The sequence below is a fragment of the Carlito syrichta genome, unplaced genomic scaffold, assembly GCF_000164805.1.
Source record: "Carlito syrichta isolate Samal-C Ts95f unplaced genomic scaffold, Tarsius_syrichta-2.0.1 Scaffold316368, whole genome shotgun sequence".
Classification (NCBI taxonomy): Eukaryota; Metazoa; Chordata; class Mammalia; order Primates; family Tarsiidae; genus Carlito; species Carlito syrichta.
The window spans coordinates 544151-566897 of record NW_007260464.1 but is presented as its reverse complement, the minus strand read 5'-3'; the positions used below and the strand labels follow the sequence as shown (position 1 = coordinate 566897).

General features: G+C 38.6%; 1 protein-coding gene across 6 annotated transcripts in view; it reads right to left on the bottom strand.

The window, feature by feature from the left end:
- The window catches only part of EFR3A (EFR3 homolog A), a 125488-nt gene that overhangs the window by 93847 nt on the left and 8894 nt on the right, over positions 1–22747 (bottom strand). The gene's annotated exons all lie outside the window — the stretch shown is intronic.

Below are 22747 nucleotides of genomic sequence, written 5' to 3'. Positions count from 1 at the left end.
AGTCTTATACACACTATACATATAATGTCCCAAATTATGCAACAAAAAGCTAATAATCAACGATAAGCTTATAACAGATTTTAACTGCTTTATTCACTGAATGATCTGACTTTAACCTTGATAGTGTAATTACTGACCTTTTTGCATTTATTAAAAAACTCAAAAACATAAAACCATCTGGGAATGAATACCAACAATAGCCTGGTATATCAATATGTATATGTATCTGTTCTGTTTTATGCCTAAGCAAAATTTGGTGAGGGGGATAATTAACAACTATGAAGGAAAATGCAGAATTGGGGACAAAGTAAGACACAGAGATCTTTCTATCAAAACCTGGTTTAGAGCCGGGTGTGGTGGCTCAAGCCTACAATCCCAGCATTTTGGGAGGCTGAGGCAAGAGGACAGCCTAAGCTCAGGGATTCAAGACCATCCTGAGCAACTTGGTGAAACCTTGTCTCTACAAGAAATAAAAAAAATATGCCAGGCATGGTAGCACGTGTCTGTAGTTCCAGCTACTTGGAAGGCTGAGGTGGAAGGATCTCTTGAATCCAGCAGGTTGAGGCTGCGGTGGCCATGCCACTGCACTCCAACCTGGGCGACAGAGTGAGGCTCCAACTCAGAAAAGGAAAAAAAAACTAAACCTGGTTTAAGACAACTTTACCTAAAAGCATTTAGTATACTTAATACAGAATAAAGAGTAACCTTTTAAAAATATAATCACATTTTCAAGAGGGGACTTCTTTTTTTAATTACTTCAGCCTTCCACCACAGAAAACAAATTACTTCTTCTCAAGAACTTTCCCATTCAGATTTTTGAACGAGCCAGTATATTTGAATCACTTTTATGTTTGTGTATTTTCATATTTAAAGTTCTTTGACATCAAATCAAAAGAATCTCTTTATAATCATTCTTATATAATTTTCTGGATGCTTGTAACCACATATTTCTGGTCAGAAATGGAGTGCAATGCACTACCTGCCTACAAGACTTAAGTAGGTATCCTGCTGTTGCCTGTAATCCCGTGCCTTTGGGAGGTTGAGGTGAGTGGATTGCCTGAGCCTCGCGGCAGCGAGACCTCATCTCTACAATAAACAAAAAAATCAGCCAGGCGTGGTAGCACATGCCTGTAATTCCGGCTACTTGGAAGGCTGAGGCAGAAAGATCGCCGAAGCCCAGCACCTCGAGGCTGCGGTGGCCGGAAGCGGCCACTGCACTCCAGTCTTGTCGATAGAGTGAGACTCCAATTCAAAAAAAAAAAAAAAAAAATGAAGGGAGTTTTGTCATACATACCTCATGGATTTTACAAAAATGAACTGTTGGATTTGACTAACTGCAGATTGTGGTATATTTAAAGGCTGCCAAATGCAACTTATAATGCATAACAAAAATCATTCTTTTAGTTTAAAAAATGCTTAGCATAGTAAATGTCAAAATATCAGGTATTACTCAAATATTTAACAATCTTGTGAAAAAGAGGGTCTGTGATGTTCTCAAAGGACAGAACTTGAATACAAGTAGATTCCTTCTGAAGTCAACATAACACATTCTGAAACTTTGTGACTGACACATTGCATCTGTGAGTCTGAGACTAGAAGTCCAATTAAATAATCTTTCTAAAATTCATTCTAATTCTAAATGCACATGACATTCCAACTCAAGTGTAAACAAGCATTAATACAAACGAATTATGTATCAAATAATTAGTAGTAGTATTAAGGCACTGTGGAAGTAGTATATGGTACTATGGAAGATTTTGAAAAGCAATAAAAATATTATTTAACATGAACTTATATGTTTGAGAGGGTAGAAGAAAGATCCACCCATAAAAACATATTAATAAAATATAAGAGAAATGAGAAACTAAATTAAAAAGTCTAGAAAACCTCCTTAGAAGATGTAAAAACTGAGCTCAGCCAAGTGTGAAAACAAGATAAGTAGAACTGATTTTTTTAGAGGTCAGGAGAAGAAAAGATTTTTCGGAATTGAATTGATTAGGAAAAATTCTCATTTTGGGAGATCTGAGGATTTTTTTTTTTCCCCAGACAGGGTCTCACTCTGTTGCTCAGCCTAGAGTGCAATGGCATAATTTTGGCAGCCTCAACCTCCTGAGTAGCTGGGACTATAGGAACGTGCTACCACACCTGGTTAATTTTTTTTTTTTTGCAGAGACAAGATCTCACTGTGCTGCCTAGGCTGAACTCGAACTCCTGGTCTCAAGCAATTCTCCCACATTGGGCTCCCAAAGTACTAGGATTATAGGTGTGAGCCACCACATCTGGTCCAAGAGATCTAGCTTTGAGGCAGTCTTTGAAGAACAGAAGAAAATGAGGGAACAGTATTCCAGAAAGGATGTTTTGGAGTAGTAAAATGACTAGACCAGCCTAACTGCAAATTTAGCTTTGAGGCATAGGAAAAGAAACAACCAGTAAAATAAATTAGCAGTAGCTATATAAATGTCTACACTAATATATGCTTCTCTCGCCTCAAAATTTTAGATGATCTTGTACTGATACATGGATGGTAAGTTTGGACTTAATTTTGTAAGCAATGTAAACAATTCAAAACGTTTGAATGATGAAAACAATAATTATGAGATTAGGCTGGTGACTGTCAAATGATTAAAAAAAATTACTTGGTGGAAAAATTTAAGGCAATCATATTAACAGCTATACAGGAAAATGGAGAAACAACGACAAGGTAAGGTACGAAGCACAGCGTTTTCTGTTAAAATCTCTTATAAGACAACGGTACCTAAAGGCATGTAATGTACCTAATACAGCTAAAGAGTAAGATTTTTAAAATACAACCAGATTTTCAGATTCTATTAATATTGCTTTCATTAGTTTAGCTAGATATTTACTGTTATTTCTGGATACACAAAGTTACTGAGGGAAGTATATGGAAATAACTCCCGTGGTATAAAAGGCTAACAGTCACACTTGACCAATAAATAATTTCTACACTGGTCCTTAGATCCCAGGAGAAACAATCTAATAGTATTCTTCCTATCACCTAAGAAGAGATATTTGAACAGCAACTCTTAGCAAGATACACCAATTATAGTATCAAGGACTTAGAACACAAGTTAAATATAAAACATTCTAATCATTGTGCTTTGAAATGTTTATTACTTAAAGAAAGAAGAAACTAAATCTACCAATACCGATTTCAAAATCTATTTCATTCATTTTCACTTACTAGTGTTACCACTTCTTTGTAAGCCAAAGGGCACTGCTTCCTAAGGAAAGCTGAAAGGCCAGGTACGGTGGCACACAATTGAAATCCCAGCATTTTGAGAGGCTGAGGGAGGAGGATTGCTTGAGCCCAGAAGTTCAGGACCAGCCTAGGCAACATAGAGAGACTTCATCTCTACAAAAAAATCCCCCAAAATTAGCCGGGCATAGTGGCGCATGCCTGTACTTCCAGCTACTCGGGAGACTGAGGTGGAAGGATCACCTGAGCCCAGGAGGTCAAGGCTGCAGTGAGCTGTGATCATGCCACTGTACGCCAGCCTGGGTAACAGAGTGAGACCCCTACTCAAAAAAAAAGTTGAAAGAACTGATGTATTAATAAGAAGCAGCTCTTTCAGTGCACACTGGCAAAGAAGGTTAACTATGGGGTTGTGATTCAGTTAGCAAATATTGGTTCCCAATTTTTCTCATTTCTATGCTTTGCTACTTTCCTTCTGAATTAACTTGCCATGCAGGTGACAAGAAAGTCTACTGAACTCCTTGGTAAGCAAAACATTTTATAATAAAACCAGAAGGATGTTTAAAGTTCAAACCTAAATTCAGAATAACAGCTTCGCATTCTTCCTGAGAAGTCATCTGAATGTGGTATTTCCAATTTGTCAAAGTAAAAAGAATAGAAAAAAAAAGCCCTGACATTTTCCCAAATGCTGTGAAAAGGAGGGGAAGTTTATATAGGGCAAAATAAACACTTTAGAAGAAATGAGTACAAAACATTTTATAATGTCACACATATTTGAGAATAAAAAAGATAATATAGTATCCACAGTTAGACAATTTGTAAGATGGCTCCATCAAAGCATACTCACAAAAACCCAAATCACTTATCTTTATAAAAGCATTCATGATTAATAGCTTACTTTAGCTTTATGCACATACACGCACATTGTAAATAGTGAAGTTAGTCATACTTTGCTAAAATAAAGACCTTCCCAATTTATTTATGCTTCATTGGTAGGCTGGACTTGTACAATCTCAACCTTTTCAGCTGATCTTCCCAATAAAACATAGCATTTTCACAGTAAAACCTGTGAATATTCACAGCTATCAAATCAAGTACCAAACTTTTTCATTCCAATGCGTATACTGTTACCATTCTAAATAGGTAAAGTACCACTGTCTTAATAAAAAGTGGTATAGATAATATGCATATTGGTATGCCAATATACCTTTCAATTACAAAAAGCTTCTGGAGGTGAAACCTATTTTATGTTATAAAATACAATGCTCAACAATTTCAAACACAATCACAACTCTGAGTTGGCGAAGAAAACAAGAAACAAAAAGAACTTAAGAATCTCCAACAAACTGCTGAAGCAGGACAGAACCAAAAAATGAAACATTCTACGCTGTCAGGTACAAGTACATTAATTTGTGATAAATAGGTTGTCCATTTGCTAGTAAGGAATAACTGGAGGACTAAAGAGAGAAATTAAATTAAAGCTGATTTTAAAAGCAAGGGACAAGGGGGTTGAATCATGTTCTCCAAGAAGATATGCTAAAGTCCTAACCCCCGGACAGGCTGAGTATACCTTACCAGAAATAATCGGGACAAGAAGTATTTCAGACTTTGAATATTTTTTTGAAAAGTTACAGAATATATACCAGTTGAGCATCCCTAATTTAAAAAATCTGAAATTTGAATTGTTTCAGTGAGCATCTCCTTCGAATACTCACAAAGGAGCTCAAAAAGTTTTGAATTAGGAGCATTTCAAATTTCAGCTTTTCTGATTAGGGATACAGTACTCAACCTGCACCTGCCATTCTGACTCTATTTGGAAGTGGGGGTCTCTGCAGATGTAATCAAGTTAAGATGAGGTCATACTGGATTAGGGTAGGCCCTAAATCCAATGACTGGTATCCTTACAAGGAAAAAACGATATGGAGACACACAAGAAAGAAGGTCACATGAAGATGGAGGAAAAGCCTGGAATTATTGTGGAGTTCCACAAACCAAGGACCTACAAGGACTGCAGCAAACACCAGAAGCTAGAAGAGGCAGAGAAGGGCTCTTCCCTAGACCTTTCAGGAGGATACTGGTCCTCCCCAAACCTTGATTTCAAATTTCTAGACTCCAGAACTGTGAGAGAAAAATACTCTGTTGTCTTAAACTACCCAGTCTGTGGCATCTTGTTACAGCAGCCCTAGAAATTAATACATGTAAGAGTTCACATAACTTATAGACCAGCACATTCTATACTTAATATATACCATTCCTGAAATCAATTTAAATGCCAAAAAACTTTAAGTCAGCACCCAGAGAATTTAACTCACTCCTTGACATTTCAGTCACTCAAACACAAACATTTCTTCCCCATCCCAAAAATAACATACAAAGTAACTGAGACAAGGAAATAAGGAATTTGTGTTCAATCCTACCATTGTTTTTCAAGTGTTACCTATACTTTACTTAACTCTAGGCAAATGTTTGGTATTATTAAAGAAAACGTGACTATACCATCAGTTTACATCAAAGTTTAATAAAAATAAGCACAATTTTAAAAATGGAAAAGTTGTAAGTAAAAATCTGTTTCATTTTCATGTCTCAAATACCTCGTTATGCTTTGAATTGTATCTCCACAAAATTTGTATGTTGAAGATCTAACTCCCAGTGCCTCAGAAAGTGACCCATGTTTGGAGACAGGGTCTCTGTAAAGGTTATCAAGTTAGGATATGGTCATTAGGGTAGGCCTTAGTCCAATATGACTGGTATCCTTATAAAAAGGAGACACTTAGAGAAAGACACACACACAAGGAGAACTCCAGTTAGATGGCCATCTACAAGCCAGGGAGAGGCCAAGAACAGATCCCTCCCTTTACAGCACTCACAAAGAACCAACCCTGCCAACACCTTGATTTCAGACTTCTACTCTCCAGAAAAGTGAGACAGTAAATTTCTGTTGTTTAAACAGCCCAGTTGTGGTACTTTGTTACAGCAGTCCTGGCAAACGATAACATCAAATACTAAATGCAAGTGTTCCACAAAGGCACACAAGCTGGTTTCGTGATAAAGTGCAACAAAGCCTCATCTACCTAATGAATTGCCTGCTCTTACTGTTCCTCATCTGCCAGACTGATTGTTTCAGAATGCATTCAGTACATGCTTGAATGTCCGATATATTCTAGATTGTATCTTATTTCATCCTTAGAATTACCCTATAAGGCAAGTACTGACATTTACACTTTAAGAACAGGGAATCAGAAAAAGTAATTTGTCTACGATCACATAACCAGAAACAGGGATACAGTTAAGAGCCTGCATGCTTAACACTATTCTGTCTTCCTGAGATGGCACTTAAAAACAATAATTAATAAAGAAATAAACAATAATTAATAAAGAAATAAATAAATAATAAAAACCTCAATTGTCCACTTTGGAGACTATGGCAATATAGTCAAACTATTTTGCACTTGCCAAAAAAAACTATACATTACCGCTGCTCTCCAGACAAAATTCAAAACAGCTTCAAAATTCACCAACTACTTAAATTTTAACAACATTTTATCTCATTAGGAAATAAAATTAAGTCAGATGATACAGAATGGAGAAGTGACACCATATCTCAGAATCTGTAATATTACATAACTTACCACTTCTAGAAATTCTTATTTTCCTATTATAGATTACTCTAAGCTAAAAATGGCCCTAAGAATATGAGAACATGTATGAAAGAAGAACAGGAAGAGCACCTCCAGGAGAAGCTGGGGTAAATGCCCAGCAGACCAGACCACAAGTAAGAGCTGCAGGGGGCACTTCATCATCCTTGCTCGGCACAGCTCTTGGGAAGAGGGAGCGAATTCCTCTACTTTACAAACTCCAAATGGCCATGTCTGTGGTCTAGAATGTCTTAAAGCTTTCCCACCCACAGTCCATTGTAGTGTCAGCTTACAATAACAAAATACTCTGACACAGGTGTCCGAAAACTGACAAAAAAATTAAAGGAAGCTTTTCTATGTAAACTTTCACAAAATTCTAGCAGCAAATCCTCTCTTTGAAGTGAAGCCCCATTTTTATTTTGTAAAGACAAAATGGGAATCCTCTGCTTTACTGTAACTTGAACAGGCCGAAGAAAAGTCCATTTAATCTTCCCTCCACATATTAAAATACTTGTAATTACATAATCTGACAGTAAATGCTTTCAGGTTTTTAAACTTAAGAAGTTAAAAAGAACTGGGATTTCAGAATCTTTAATTTCAGCAAGTGTCCTAATATCTACCAAATAGTCATAAGAGGGATATATGAGGCATCTGAAAATTCACATTTATAAATAACTGTCCAGATGATTTGTTTTTGTTTAACATAAAAATCGAGTCTCTCCATATATATAAAACAGCAAATTTTATAGGATGTAAATTATATTTCAATAAGGCCGTTTTAAAAATCAATTATTTCCTTCTGAATGAACACTGTGACCTTAATATGCATTAGTAATACGAAGGTCACAATTTAAAATGCTACTGCTACTCTATGAAAACTGGAATATGAAAAAAAGACAGGGGTGAGGTTTTCTGCAGTTTTTTAGCTAAGTTCTAAAGAAAAAAAGCATCACTGATAAATACAGTGTTGGCTTAAATAAACTAAGGTACTAAAAAGCTTGAGCAAATAAAACCTTAAGTCAAAAATAGATTAATTTGTCACCATTATGAGCATAAATAATCTATCACAGGCGTGATTAGGATCTTTCTCAGTTAACTAGGCTGTTTGGGTTATCTTAATGAAAAGACCCCTGAACATATTACAAGTAGGATATGAGTTATTTCAGACAAAATTCAAAACAGCTTTAAAATTCTCCCAACTACTTAAATTTTAACAAATTCTTATTTCCTCATTAGTCACAGAGCAACAAAAGTGTTAAATCTGTAGGAGTGTTTGTAACTTCCAAAATTATTTTTAGAAGAAATACAAAATTATTTTTAGAAGAAATCAACAGCATTGATTCTTCTTATAGATTCCACAACACCCACAGCATCTATGCCATATGTTAAAGATTTTTATTTGAATTGAGATGATTAAATTTTCCGATTAAACAGTAACTGAAAAGAAAAGCAGCACTCTAATTATGTATCTAAATAGAATATATATTTTAAGTAACTTCTCTATCCAAAGTTTGAGGAGAGTAAAATACAACAAAGGATTTGCTGAGTAGGCCTAGCTAACTAAAATGTTTAACAGAAAAAAAAATTAATTACTAACTTAAAACTTCAAGGTTCAATGCCCAACTAAAACAAAGAAATTCTAAGTATTTTGTATCCACTCCATACATGCGATTATGGCAACACAGTCAAAAACCTAAGACTTTTTAAAATTTTCATCCATTCTTTTAATTCATCACAAACACACACTGTGGTCAAAATATATACAAGGTATTGATTTTTATGCTTCTAAGAAGATAATCAAATATTTTCTAATGAGTATTGTTAAGTGGATCATAAACCAAAATCTGAAGCTACTGTAAAAATTCAGTGTATTACTAAATGACGAAATGACCTCAAACTTAAAGGAATGTGTTCAGTACTGATGCATGGAAAAACCAAAACAACCAATTTTCTACAGCACTATACACAAATAAAAGAACATCTGTAATACATTTGTAGTATTTATTTTATTACTACAACTATAAAATTAAGCTTATTGCTCTTAAAAATTAAAAGGATCGATAGAAAATTATCTCATCTCTATGCAAGTGTTTAGCAAGATTAAATTACTGTGCAATTTTAGATTAAAATATTAGGAATGGTTAAATCAACTGCCATTTTGGCAAAAGCACAGCATCCAAATACCACACTTAATGATACTCAACCCTTCCTAATCTTCTCTGAACCGCTGTACAAAGGGCTTTTATAATTTTTCTGCCCTTCGTCAGCAGGTTGCTATTCCCTATCAGGACAGGCTCAACAGAAAGAATAGCAGTATTTCTATGTTGCTGAAAAGGGAGAATAGAGCCTGTTTATTGTATTTTGCCAAGTAAATGCCCAGAAACCAATGGATGGGGATGAAAGAAGAGCAGTATTAGCTGTGTGTAAGGGGAGAAAATCTTAATGAAAACGCCTCAGGTGACAGCTCACATCTCTAAATAATCCTCAATTCCTGGTTTGAAATAAAGCAGTTCCAGCCGGGCTCGGTGGCTCAGCCTGTAATCCCGCGCCTTTGGAAGGCTGAGGTGAGTGGATTGCCTGAGCCCGCGGGTTCAAGACCCGCCTGGGCAGCGAGACCTCATCACTACAATAAATTAAAAAATCAGCCGGGCGTGGTAGTGCGCACCTGTAATTCCGGCTACTCGGAAGGCTGAGGCGGAAGGATCCTGGAGCCCAGCAGGTAGAGGCTGCGGTGGCCGGGAGCGGCCACTGTACTCCAGTCTGGGCGACAGAGTGAGACTCCAACTCAAAAAAAAAAAAAAAAAGAAATAAAGCAGTTCCAAAAAATATTTGCAAGTTATGCATCCAACAGAAACCCAACATCCAGGATCTACAAGGAATTCAAGTGAATTTACAGGACAAACAACCCTATTAAAAAGTGGGAAAGGACATGAACAGACACTTTTCAAAGGAAGGCATTCAAGCAGCCAACAAACAAAATACATTCAAGCAAATGAAAAAATGCTCAGCCTTACTAATCATTAGAGAAATGCACATCAAAACTACAATGAGATACCACCTCACACCAATAACAATGGCTATTATTTAAAAGCCAAAAAACAACAGGTGTTGGTGAGGCTGCAGAGAAAAGGGAGCACTTCTACACTGTTGGTGGGAATATTAAGTTAGTTCATCCTTTGGGGAAAGCAGTGGGGCATTTTCTCAAAGAACTAAAAATTAAGCTACCATATGATCCAGCAATTCCACTTCTGGAAATATACCCAGAGGAACATAAATCACTCTACCAAAAGACATCTGCACACATATGTTCATTGCAGCACTATACACAATAAAAAACTCAACCAGCCTTGTTGCCCACTGAAAGTGGACTGGATTAAAAAAATGTGGCACTACATATACACAATGGAATACTACACAGTCACAAAGAACAACAAAATCATGTCCTCTGCAACAACAAAAAACTGAATACCATGTTTTCACATTAGAAGGCCCTAACCATTTAGCACACAAACACAAAGGTGGGAACAACAAACGCTGGGAACTGCTAAAGAAAGAAGTGAAGGAAAGTAGCAGAATAAGGGGCACACAACTATCCACGGGGTACCATGTCCACTACTGGGGGAGAGAGGGCTTGCTAGAAGCCCAAGCCTCACCTGCTTGCAATTTATATAGCAAATCCTCACATGCCCCATGACTCTAAATTAAATAAACAAACAAAGCAGTGCCACAGAAAGTTTGCATAACTACTGTATCTGTTGCCAGTAAATCATTCAGTTTTCACAAATACACGTTAAAATGATTCTCAAGAGAGCAATAAGTTGGTAAATTACTAATAGTTTAGTTCTATATAACTTATTACAGCTGACATGTGGAGCTGCCCTAACTTCTACCTGCAAGCTGCACAATTTAGTTTACATCCTCTCACCTGATTATAGTTTGACAATCTCTTCCCCTAGCTAGTAAGCTGTGACATAAGGCCAGAAGTATAGGACAGAATTCCCACGGCTAAGACACAACAATTGTTTTTAAGTCCTACAGCTTTAAAAAAAAATTGCTCCCTAACACTTCATAAATTATCTTAATTGTCACAGCATCAGACCAAACTGTAAGAGACTGTCCAATGTTTTTCTGTTTCTTGCTACAATGAGATATTCAAATAGTATTATAAATAAACAGACTGCCACTTGAGTCTTCCATAGCTCTTGTCCTACAAACATTTGTTGAAATGGCATTTTTTTTATATTTCTGAGTTGGAGTCGCACTCTGTCCCCCAGGCTGGAGTACAGTGGCACACTCAGAGTCACCCCAGTGTCAACCTGCTGGGCTCCAGCAATTCTTCCACCTCAGCCTTCCAAGTAGCTGGAACTACAGGCACACACCACTACGCCTGGCTAGAAATGGTATTTGCTTTAAAAATGCCCCACCTGCTCCCTCTTTGGTTCCTGTGCCTCATTCCACTCTTTAAATGGACATGTTCCTGGAGAATTTGCCCTCAGCCTCTTTACAACTTATCCTCTAGTAACTGTATCCACTTCATTATCCTTCAAATATCCCCTGAATATCCTAAGGTACCACACACTCATCAAATCCTAAAATGGACTCATCTCTCAACCCAATTCCCCCAAATGGCTCCTTTTCCAAAAACTCCTGGTGGCAAACTGAGCCATTCATCCATATGATAAAGCCAGAAACCTGAGAATAAATCCTGATCCTCCCTCTCCCTTAAACCTTTCATCCAATTAATCCGATCAACTGTACTTCCTCCAAAGTGTTCAGATTTGTTCACTGCAACCCATTCCACTACAACTATCCAAGTCCAAAGTGCACCACTCAGACTACTGTATTTTAATAACTTCCAATTGCTCTCCCTTCAGCCTCATTTATGTTTCTATAGCAACCTGTGTTTCTTTTTTGGTAACACCCATTGCATTTTTTTGACTCCTTCTATAGATTCTACAGATATACCCTGTATGTGCACCATGGGCCACGCACTAAACGAAAGCTATGTATACACCAGTAAAGGAAACAGGTACAGAGCCTCATAAAGGTCCCTATCTGGTCAGTGTAACTACATGCCCAGCACCATTCCTCCCCACCACACCAAGCTCCATGAGAGCAGGGATGACATCCAGGATGATGTTCATGTGTACGGTACAAAGACTGTATCCTCAGTGTCTAGCACAATAAAGGACATGTAGTAGGTGTTCAATAAATATGTGCTGAATAAAAGACAAAATCACCAGACACAGACACACAGACACACACACACACACACACACACACACACACACAGTCTTCAAGTCCTTACCTTCCCCAGCACTAATGTCTCACTTCAACTGAATGCTGGTTATTCCCACCACATCTGAGGTACGACTCATCTCAAACATCTTCCCCAAACCCACACTTCCACGACCGCCTTCTCTGTGGGCTCTCTGAAGGCACGCAGGCTTAGGAAGCTCTCTCCCACTCATCTTCCCCTTGCTCTCCTCTTCCAGCTAAGGGCGCAGTCTCTCCCTGAGCTCCCACAGCACTCCCATTTCCTTCTCTGTGTTACAGCTGTTTGTGCACTTTTCTAGAAACAAGATAAACTTTTTGAAGCTAGGGACTGTTTTATTCACCTCTGTTTTATACACCTAAGAGTGCCTTGCAAACGTAGGCACTAAAATTTTTGCTGAATAAATGAATCTCTAACAGAACTCCAACAGGAAAATAGGAAAAGTTGAAGGAAACATTTGTGATTCCAAGAACACATTGACAATACCTAGGACTGAAATGACTACAAAAGGAGATTATAAAATCTCCAATCGTGGAAAGCATGAGAGCAAAACAGGTAAGACACCATCAGCTAAAATGCTTTGGATTTTGCCTCTAGATTCCTGAACTTTTGGTTCTAAAACATCTTATGTTCTTGTCAGAGGGCATTTTCTAATGTCTCAGGCTATAAACTTCAAACTTTTTAAAAGCAGCCAATGTTATTCCCCTAGTGAAATCAAATGCAGAACTGTACAAATAAAACAGATAAATAGAGAGTCACGCCAGCTGAAGCCGGTCGCATACAGAAGGCCACCTGCTCAGCCTCTTCAGCATCCTTCCCACACAGCAATTCATGTGATACTTCATGGAAGACATCCTGAAAACTCTGGCTCAAAAGGTATCTCAAGGCTCCCTTGTGCCACCCTCCAACACGGAATACTCAGGAACCAACAATGAGGATTCTGTGGGGAAAGAGCTTTTGTAAAGGTACTATAAATAGAATTGACTTGGGGCAGAAACCCCCATCTTTGGAAGATCAAGCAGAGAAAAAAGATGCAATCAAGGGGAAAGGTGTCATGACAAGTCACTTAAGTCTGTTTCTCATATGGGTTGTGAAATGAAGAAGAAACTGGACCTCTGGAATTCATATTCTCCAGCCCAGCAAGAGAACAGGAGAAGCCATAGGGACGCAGACCTGAAATCCTAGGAATGCCTGGAGTGTCCTCCCCTCTACAGATGCCCTCCCAGACCTACATGCAGCAGATGGTGGGATGATAATGCAAGAAGTTTCTTGTCTGATCACATGCCGATTCCAACAAGACGTAAACCACAATTACATACTTTTAACTAAGTTCATAAAATATATCAACTGAAGTCAGATGCCATTCCTTTAGCCTGGTACACTGCCTTCTGCAAAGTTTATGAGATTGCAGGAATTGACGATGGCAAACTCGGACAACTTACACTTCACTTTTTCCACTCAGCAGGAGTGAAATCCATTAAAGTTAACTGCAACCACAGCACAGAGACCTGGGTAGCAATTTGCCAAGACAGCTGTTCAAAAAAGTCAATTTAAATAGCAGGAATGTGAAGAACACTTAACATTATTCAAAAGCCTCCTGCAGCAGAAATACCTTGGAGTTCAGGTAATAAAAAGGTGCAGATGAATAACTCACCAACTAAGAATGAAAACAAAAATAATGGCATTTAAGAGGACAGAATTTCTCTTGAAGACTGTAGAGCAAAAGGTTTAATGCCTAATTTTAGAATACAGCAAACTCCTCATTCAGAGGTACAATAACAAAAACTGCCTAGTGAGTCCTTCCATAAAAATTAGAATCATGCTATCTAATAACACCTACAGTTAGAGAGCAACAAAGAAATATGCAAAAGGGAGCATACGATGCCCTACGTGTAAAGAGGAAAATTAATATTAGCTCCTGATAGCTTGAGAATACACCTGAGAGCTGGCTCATTTCAATAGCTGAATAAACCTGGCAAATACACATGATGAGAGAATTTTGACAGATTTGACATATTAATCATAGGAGGAACTGCCAACATTCATTTTGTGATCATACTTCCCTAGAATTATATTCAACTCTACAATGCACGTTCTTAAAAAAAAAAGAAAGAAAGAAAAGAAAACCTATAAGCTCCCAGTAAACTGAACCCCCACATAATGAGTCATCTCAACCTCTCAGGTTTTCGTGATTGTAACCATCACTTAATAAGGCAGAAAGCATTTCCTTCTCCTTTCAAAAATAAATAAATAGAAGTGATAAGGAAAAAAAGTGATTTTACTTCCTATCCACAACACAATCCAACTATTGATGCAAGTCATTCACGTGACAGGACAGCAATCAGATAGCAAATGCACTGTTTTCCTAAGCCATTATTAATAGCCAAAACTATTTGATAAGTAACTTAGTTCCTTTCCACAGGATAATAACAACAACAACAACAAACTAGTTCAAAGCAATATTTTAATGATTCGTTCCAGGTTTTTAAAAAAATTTGGTTACAGCTGTAAAAATACTGTAAGCATCTTTTTTCTAATGGTAGAATACTAACTGTAAAAAATATGAAAAGCCCAAATTATAGAGAAGAAAATTAAAAACAACCATAATCCCTACAACTTCACAAGTATCATTTTTTGACTTGTCATAAGAATGTTCTATAATCAATTTATGCCACTTCTCCATTATTGGATACCGAAATATCTAGGTTTTGACTATTACATAAATATTACTGTTACAGGTATCTTAATGCATAAATCTTGGTGCAGTCTGTTTTAATCATTTCTTAATGATTCCCAAAAGTAAAACTACTAGGTAAATTATATAAGAATTATTAGAGTATATTGCCAAATTACTTTAAAAAAAAATCTGTACCAAATTAAACATCTGCCTTTTCTACCGTACCTCACTGTCTTTGCATTTTTTTTTGTTTTTTTTATTTTATTTTTGGTTGTTCTAGCAATGATACTGTTAAAAAGTCTTTTGGTAATCTGACAAACTAAAAAGTGTACTCTTAACCACAAAGAATTAGTATTTTGCTTTCAGATTTACATAAATACTGTATTAATTTCCTTCTGTTTGATATTAATTTTGAATCCTTTTTCACACTGTTAACCATGAGTTTTGTAACACTTCCCTCCTATACCCCTCCCTGTGCCATGAAGGCAGTATGAGGAATTGTGGGCACACCCACCCAGTATTCAGATGACCTGGGTTCTAGTATCACACCACTACCCAGCAAAATGGCACACTCAACCTACTGTTGAGAATCAGAAGTAAAAGCCTCAGAAACAGCCTCAAAAGCAAACGTTGTTCTCTAACCTTCTCCTGTCCTCCTCTCAGTCCCTTTCTCCCCAGAAGCAAGCCACAGAACTAGAATCAACTAGAATCATTTTTTTCCAAGGTGAGTCATAGCAACCAGAACCCCCTTTCCCCAAAGCCAGTCATATATCCTAAAAAATTACCCTAACTTTCCCTCTGCCTTTCTGTGTAAAAGCTAGCCAAATGTTTAATTGTGGAACATTAGACCCCCATTCCACAGTGGGCCCTGACTCACACCCAAAAGAAAGAAATTCATGTTCAAAGAGGTGAAGAAAAATCTAGACAGACAGGCCTTACCGGGTTTCCCCATTCAGTCTATTAACATTGGCTCTTACCCTTTTTAGTCAATATTTCTCCATGGTTGTCCATATTTTGCTGAGTCTAAGTGCAAAAATGGACAACTTCCCCCTGTACCTTTGGGTCTTTATTCTAAAGGCTCTTGTGTGTACACATTAAATAAATGTATATGCCTTTTTCTCCAATTAATCTGTCTTTTGTGAACTGATTTTTCAGTGAAACTTCAGGAGGCAAAGAAAACCTTTTATCTTGGTCCCAAAACTACCTTGGTTTCACTTTCCCCTTTAGGATTGTACTAAATGTCCTTTTTAGCTCTAAAACCTATTCTGTTTTATTTTTCCCTGTCATAAATTCTTTTTCTGATAATCCTACAATTCTTAAATTAATTCTCCTCATGGATATCGATTTTATAAAATATTCATCTAAATAATAATTAAAAGATTTCAGTAGGCAGAGAAACTAAGAAAAAATAAGGACAAGCATGCAAAAAAAAAAGTTAGAGGGAAAAACAGGCAAAAATCAGAATACGTACTTAGAGTGGCATGATATATTTGGCAAATTATGATATTTTTCCACAACCTGAGTTAAAATGCTCTCATCAGAGAGTAACTATCACGCTGGTGATCTGCTTCATTTTTCCATCTCAGTATGCTTTCAAATCACTCGAAATTATACACAAAACTTTCCGTGCGAATCTGCATTTTTCTGAGGAAGAATAATCCTGGCTTTCATCAGAGTCTCAGCAGGGTTCATTTAGCAAAAATACTGAAGACCCTTAACCTCCACAACCAGCTCATGTCCGATCTTCTGGTTCACCTTCTCCTCTCTGAAGTGGCTGGAGGTCATAGGGAGATTTTCTGTGCCCTCGTCTCTATTTCTGAGAATGTCTGGAACCCCAACAATATCAATTAAAAAAAATTTTTTTTAAACCTTTTCTACCACTGCAGTATAAAGGGGGTGCTTACTTCCTACAGTGGGGCTCCTCTGGGAGACAGTTCCTGACATATAAAAACGGAGCTTGTAAAACAGTATATGATTCAGAAGTACAAAGAAAATACGTTAGTGAGTCCTTCTTTAATAAAAATTAGAGCTGGGCTCAGTGGCTCAGCCTGTAATCCCGCACCTTTGGGAGGCTGAGGTGAGCGGATTGCCTGAGCTCGTGGGTTCGAGACCCACCTGGGCAGCAAGACCTCATCTCTACAATAAATCAAAAAATCAGCCAGGCGTGGTAGCACATGCCTGTAATTCCAGCTACTTGGAAGGCTGAGGCGGAAGGATCGCCGGAGCCCAGCAGGTCGAGGCTGCAGTGGCCGGGAGCGGCCACTGCACTCCAGTCTGGGCAACAGAGTGAGACTCCAACTCAAAAAAAAAAAAAGAAAAAATTAGAATCACACTATCTGATATCTAAAGGTAGAGAACAGTAAAAAAATATGTGAGGGAACATATGATAGCCACACAGAATCAGATTTGTCCACTGCAAACCAGTAGTGTCCATCGTACTACTACAGGAACACTGCAGATGTTAATTGGATCGTTCCATACCAAAGTTGAGCCATAAGTGGGCAAAATTTGGTTTTATCCTAAAAACTGGTATCTTCATTTGACCCAAGAATAAAAAGGGTGTCTGTCTCCCCAAACATAAAGGGCTGTCTTTCCTTTTATAGGGATGTGTGGACAGGGCAGGGGACAGAGAGGTGATTCTCAAAATTACTGCCTTAGAAAACCAAAGATGACCACAGCCATTTTTGCTTAAAGTTGTCCACTCCTTATCACCCAAAGTGGAAGTCTAGGCAGACTGAGTTTCCCAGAAAGCTAGGATTCCTCCTCCCATCTGTCCAACTACTGAGATGGTATATTTGTGGGAAGTATTTATTACTGCTTAGAAATCCTGAGATAGAAAAGGGTGGTATTGGAAGAAAACCTCCCTGAAGGATCTTGACAGAGTCAATTCCAGGCCAGGGTCAGGCAAGACATTGGCCAGCCCCAACTGACCACTGCTGCCTGGATCAAGCCTGCAAGCTGCTTGGGCCTCTGGGTTGAAAAGGTAATCTCTAAGGAGCAGGCTGGGGACCCTGCAAAGGAAAGCAGACCAGGCCATGGGAATAGCATGATCTATAACATTTAAAGATTTAGACAGTGGTCCTCAACCAGGGACAATTTTGTCCACCAGGGGACACTTACTTGCTGATGTCTGGAGACATTTTCGGCTGTCACAACCTTGGGCGCGGGAGGGTTACTACTAGCTTCTAGTGGGTAGAAGTCAAGGGTTCTACTAAACATCCGATAATGCACAGAACAGTCTTTCATCATCCCCACACCGGTCTAAGACTTCAGCAGTGCAAAAGCTGAAAACTCTAATTCAGACTATGCTTTACAAACCTCCATTTATATTCTTGTCTCAGGCCTCAAAAGTAGTACAGACAGGCTTGCAAAGAACCTATCATAAATTATACAACTTTTATAAAATTGTCTTTATTTTTTAAAAAATTAGTTCAGATTAGCGTATCCAAAGAATGACTTCTCTGATGCTGGTTAAGATTCATTCTAGATACCAGAGATGAATAAAGGGGTCGCAAGGGAAGGATGAAGAGAGGCTGGATATGGGTACAAACATATGGTTAGATATTATAGAAGAAATAAGTTCTAGTGGTCAATAGCAGAGCAAGGTGACTATAGTTAACAATGTATTGTGCATTTCAAAGTAGCTAGAAGAGAGGAACTGAAATGTTCCCAACACATACAAATGATAAATACTCAAGGTGACAGATACCCTAAATACCCTCACTTGATGTTGACTGTTACACATTCTATGCATGTAACAAAATATCACACATAGCCCACAAATATGCACAAATATTATAATCAATAAAAGTAAAGAGTCACTCATTCATTTATTCAGCATTTACCAAGTGCCTATTATGTAACCAGGTACAATGTTAAGCAAAAGTGACAGCGTAAAGAGAAACTGATAGGATCTGATTCAACTCCTGCTTGCCTCAGAGCAGTACAGTACAAAAAAAGAACTGGGACTTTGAAGGTGGACCCACCTAGCTAGAATCCTAGCTCTTCCACTTACTATTATTAGGCATGTTACTTAAATTCCTGAACCTCAATTTCTCCATCTCTAAAACAGGTCAAACAGATCCTCCCTCAAAGTAGAAGAGTTAAATTAGATAATTCCTGTAAAGCACAAAGTATATTACCTGGCACACAATCAGTACTCAAACATTAACTCCTATTACTAATAGTAAAATGTAAGTCTTCATAAAGTAACCAGTAAGTTGGAAGCTGCAGGTTTGCCTATAAAATAGACAGCCACTGTAACTGTGATTGCAACAGCATATAAAACTCTTCATATTCTGGCTCCCATTTCCTTCTCCAGCCTTATGGCCCACACCTGCTTAATCTTGCAGTCCTATGTCCCCAATAGTGGGGACAGATTGAAAGATGAGATGCAGGCAGCAACCAAAGCAGTATCAAGCCAAAGGTCACTGTGAGAAAGAAAATTCTTCAGCTACAACGCTGCCAAGATTCATAGGTTGTAGTGGGGGTGGGTGGGAGTGAAGGAGGAGGAGGGAGGAGGAGAAAGAGTGCAAAAACGAATGAATGAATATGAATGAACACAATTTCCTTCTTTAAAAGGAAAATACACTGTACCCCACAATATCATAATAAAAAATATTGATTATTAAAAAAATCTAAAAATAAAAAAATAAAATAAAAAATAAAAGGAAAACACTTCAACCAGCACCCACCCTTCACTTCACAATTCATTCTGCACTTCTTTCATAAGAATGGATTGAAAACTAAGTTAAATTAGACTCATCAAAAGGAAAAAAAAATGAAGTGACCACATTACATAGCGTAACAAATGTGCCTGGTTACCAATGTCAGCATCTAAATGACAAAAAGCATTAACCACACATAATTCCTAAAAGCATAGTTGAACAGCAAACGATGGTAGAAAGTTTTGGATTCTCTAGCAAATAATATGATAACTTTTCATATATAATAAAAGAGCACATTTTACTGGACCTGTTTTGAGAAAAGTTATCTGTGAACTAAAGAGCCCCTTTCACATAAGGAGTTTACTAAGAAGTTGAAGCCTGGGCCTACGCAACCAAGCACCTACTCAGCACACCAGAGAAATCCACAGCCTTCTTCCCACAGGTTCCTGTGACAGATGGAAGCAAAGACAAACGTGAAACTATCTTGCAGGCTCACAAAATGACTTCAGTTTTGAACAAGCTTACATTTGTCTTAATGTAACCCAAGGGGGAAAAAGGGCTAAACTATTATCAACTCAGCACTAGAGAAAAATAAATGTTATCTGTGCTCATTGTGGTTATTGATCATAGGGGCCAGATCTATATTCAAGTCCTGGTTCTACTCCATGGTAATTCACAGGAGGTTCAATCTCCTGACATGCAAAATAAAATAATTAAGAAGCTTTAACATTCCATCCAAGTCAAATTCTAACTCAGAGCTTGAATATCTTTAAAATCAAAAAACTTCCTAATGGAGCTTTGAATGGAGCTTGAAATAAGGCCTCTAGAAAAATGATGTGTCAAATAGAGGTCTGAGGTTTGAAAGATCATTCAGTGGCACAGTCTTGAAATCTGTGCCTGGTGGCTGTTTCAAACTACAAGCAGAATAAAGTGACAGGACCACAGAACTGTTTCTGTGTCCCAGCAGCCTCCTGTCATGTAGGTAGTTGCTTTCTCAAAAGAGTCTATGAATATCCAGAATAACTCCAATAAAACAGCTATTAATATTCATGAGATATACAACTGCTTAGCCAGTAGGGCTATATCATGCTCCACTGTATTCTACTTATCAAAAACAGTTTCAATGACTGAGCACCAATATTCCAAATAAGCAACTAAGTAGCATTAGTAAAATAATTCTATGACTTAGAGCAAGGGCTCCTTTCAGAATTTTATAGCAATCATGTCCAACTCCAAATTTACAGGTAACAAAATCCCTTTACAGGTAACAAAATCCCTTAAGGATTAACTAGCTCAGTTTTGTATAACAGAGCCTCTCAACCATTTAACTTAACACTTTTAAAAAGGTGACTTATTTGAACAAGATTTTCTTCCTAAGAGCCTTCCTAAAGAAAGTGACAATTTTGGCATCTCTATGTTGTACGTTTATTCTACAAACAGAATTTCTAAGAAATACTACTGTCCACTGCAATATCCCAGCAATTTTGATAACTGTGTTCAACCAAAGGAGACAGGCAAACATGAACACTAATTCATCTCACATTGGTAACCCCAACTGGTAGCACACTTTTATTCAGCAATAAAAAATGTACCATGATAAAGATTAACAATGATAGACAAACATTTCAATTCTAGTCAGGGGGTGAAATCTTCATCCTTAACTATGTAAACTACCCCATGAAGCATTCTAAAATCATTTTACAGAGTAAACCAAACATATGAAAAGTTTTTATCCTATGAAGCTAGACTACCCTAGAGCATAACCAAAAACTTAATTTTGCCAGGTGCAGTGCCTCACACCTGAAACCCCAGCATTTTGGCAGGCAGAGGCGAGAGGATTGCCTGAGCCCAGGGATTTGAGACCAGCCTGGGCAACTTGGCAAGTCCTCGACTCTACAATAAATCCAAAAATTAGCTGGGCGTCATGGTGTGTGCCTGTGGTTGCAGTTACTTGGAAGGCTGACGCCAAAGGATCCCCTGAGCTCAAGCAGGTCGAGGCTGCGGTGGTGGCTGTGAGCATGCCACTGCACTTCAGCCTGGGTGATCGAGTGACACTCTGATTAAAAAAAAAACTGTTAATTTCATAGGATGATGATTTTTACATTTTATCAATAAATTCCACCTGAAGCTTCAACTTTCAAGACGAGGTGCTTATCTCCTCCCCTTTCCTTTCTCAGAAAGTAAAAGATCATTAACACGGTGCTAAACTCAAATATTCACTGAATAATGTGAAAATGAATTTAGAAGTAATAAACTGACAATAATGATAGTGGAGATGATGGTAAATGATATTCCTCCAGCTTAGAGGAATAACACAGAAATATAAACCGCTGACATATTTACTGGATACAAAGTCCAAGAACGTAAGTTAGGGACACAGTACTCTGTAATGAAAACAAATCCACAGTACCCACATATGCATGAGGAGTTAAAAGCAATCGTCACATCAAGATTATTTACAGATTTGCCATAGCATTATAGAATCCTTTCTAATGTAAGCAAAGAATTCCTCTTTTCCCACCACTAGACAAAGCACGCATGAGGGGCTGACCCGGAAATCCAGTGTCCCGCATGTCTGCAAAAAACGAGGACAATTAGGAGGAGTTGTGAATTCTGAGAAACACCATTTTCACAAGTGCTTAAAGATCCTAACACTCACTCCAAAGGGCCCGACTTGCAAAGACTCTCAATCAGCAAGCTTCCTCTCTGCCCAAGATCAGGCGCGTCCCGAAGTCTGCACACGCCCAAGGGGGTCACCAGGCCTAAAGTCACACTGCGATTATCTGGGTCATTTTTAAATAGATCGTGAGTAGCACTGCAGTCCCGCGTTTGTCTAAAAAGCCTCCGACACCCAGCGATTTCCAAACTTCGGGGTCCCTCGGTAGCCCCTGGGGCGCTTATCAGACGTGCGGGATCCGGGGCGCCGGCTCCGGAATCTCATCTCCTGGGGTCGCGGAGGGGACACCGACGCGGGTCATCCATGCCCAGGTGAAGCCGAAGCAGGCGGCCCAAAAGCCACACCGAGGCGCCTCTGCCTCAACCGTCTCCCGAGACGGCACCTCCTTCGCCCGCCCCCGACGGGTCACAGCCGGCCGCAGTCGAGGCTGCCGGGGCTGCGGGGAAGGACCGGTGCGCCCCCCGCCCCCGGGGGAGAGCAGGCAACGACAATGGGACGGCAGAGGGTGTCGGCACGTCCACCGAGCCCCACTCGCCAGTGCGGCGGGCGGGGGCAAGAGTCCCACCGGTCTGGGTCCGCCTCCGGTCCCGCCACGTCCCGTA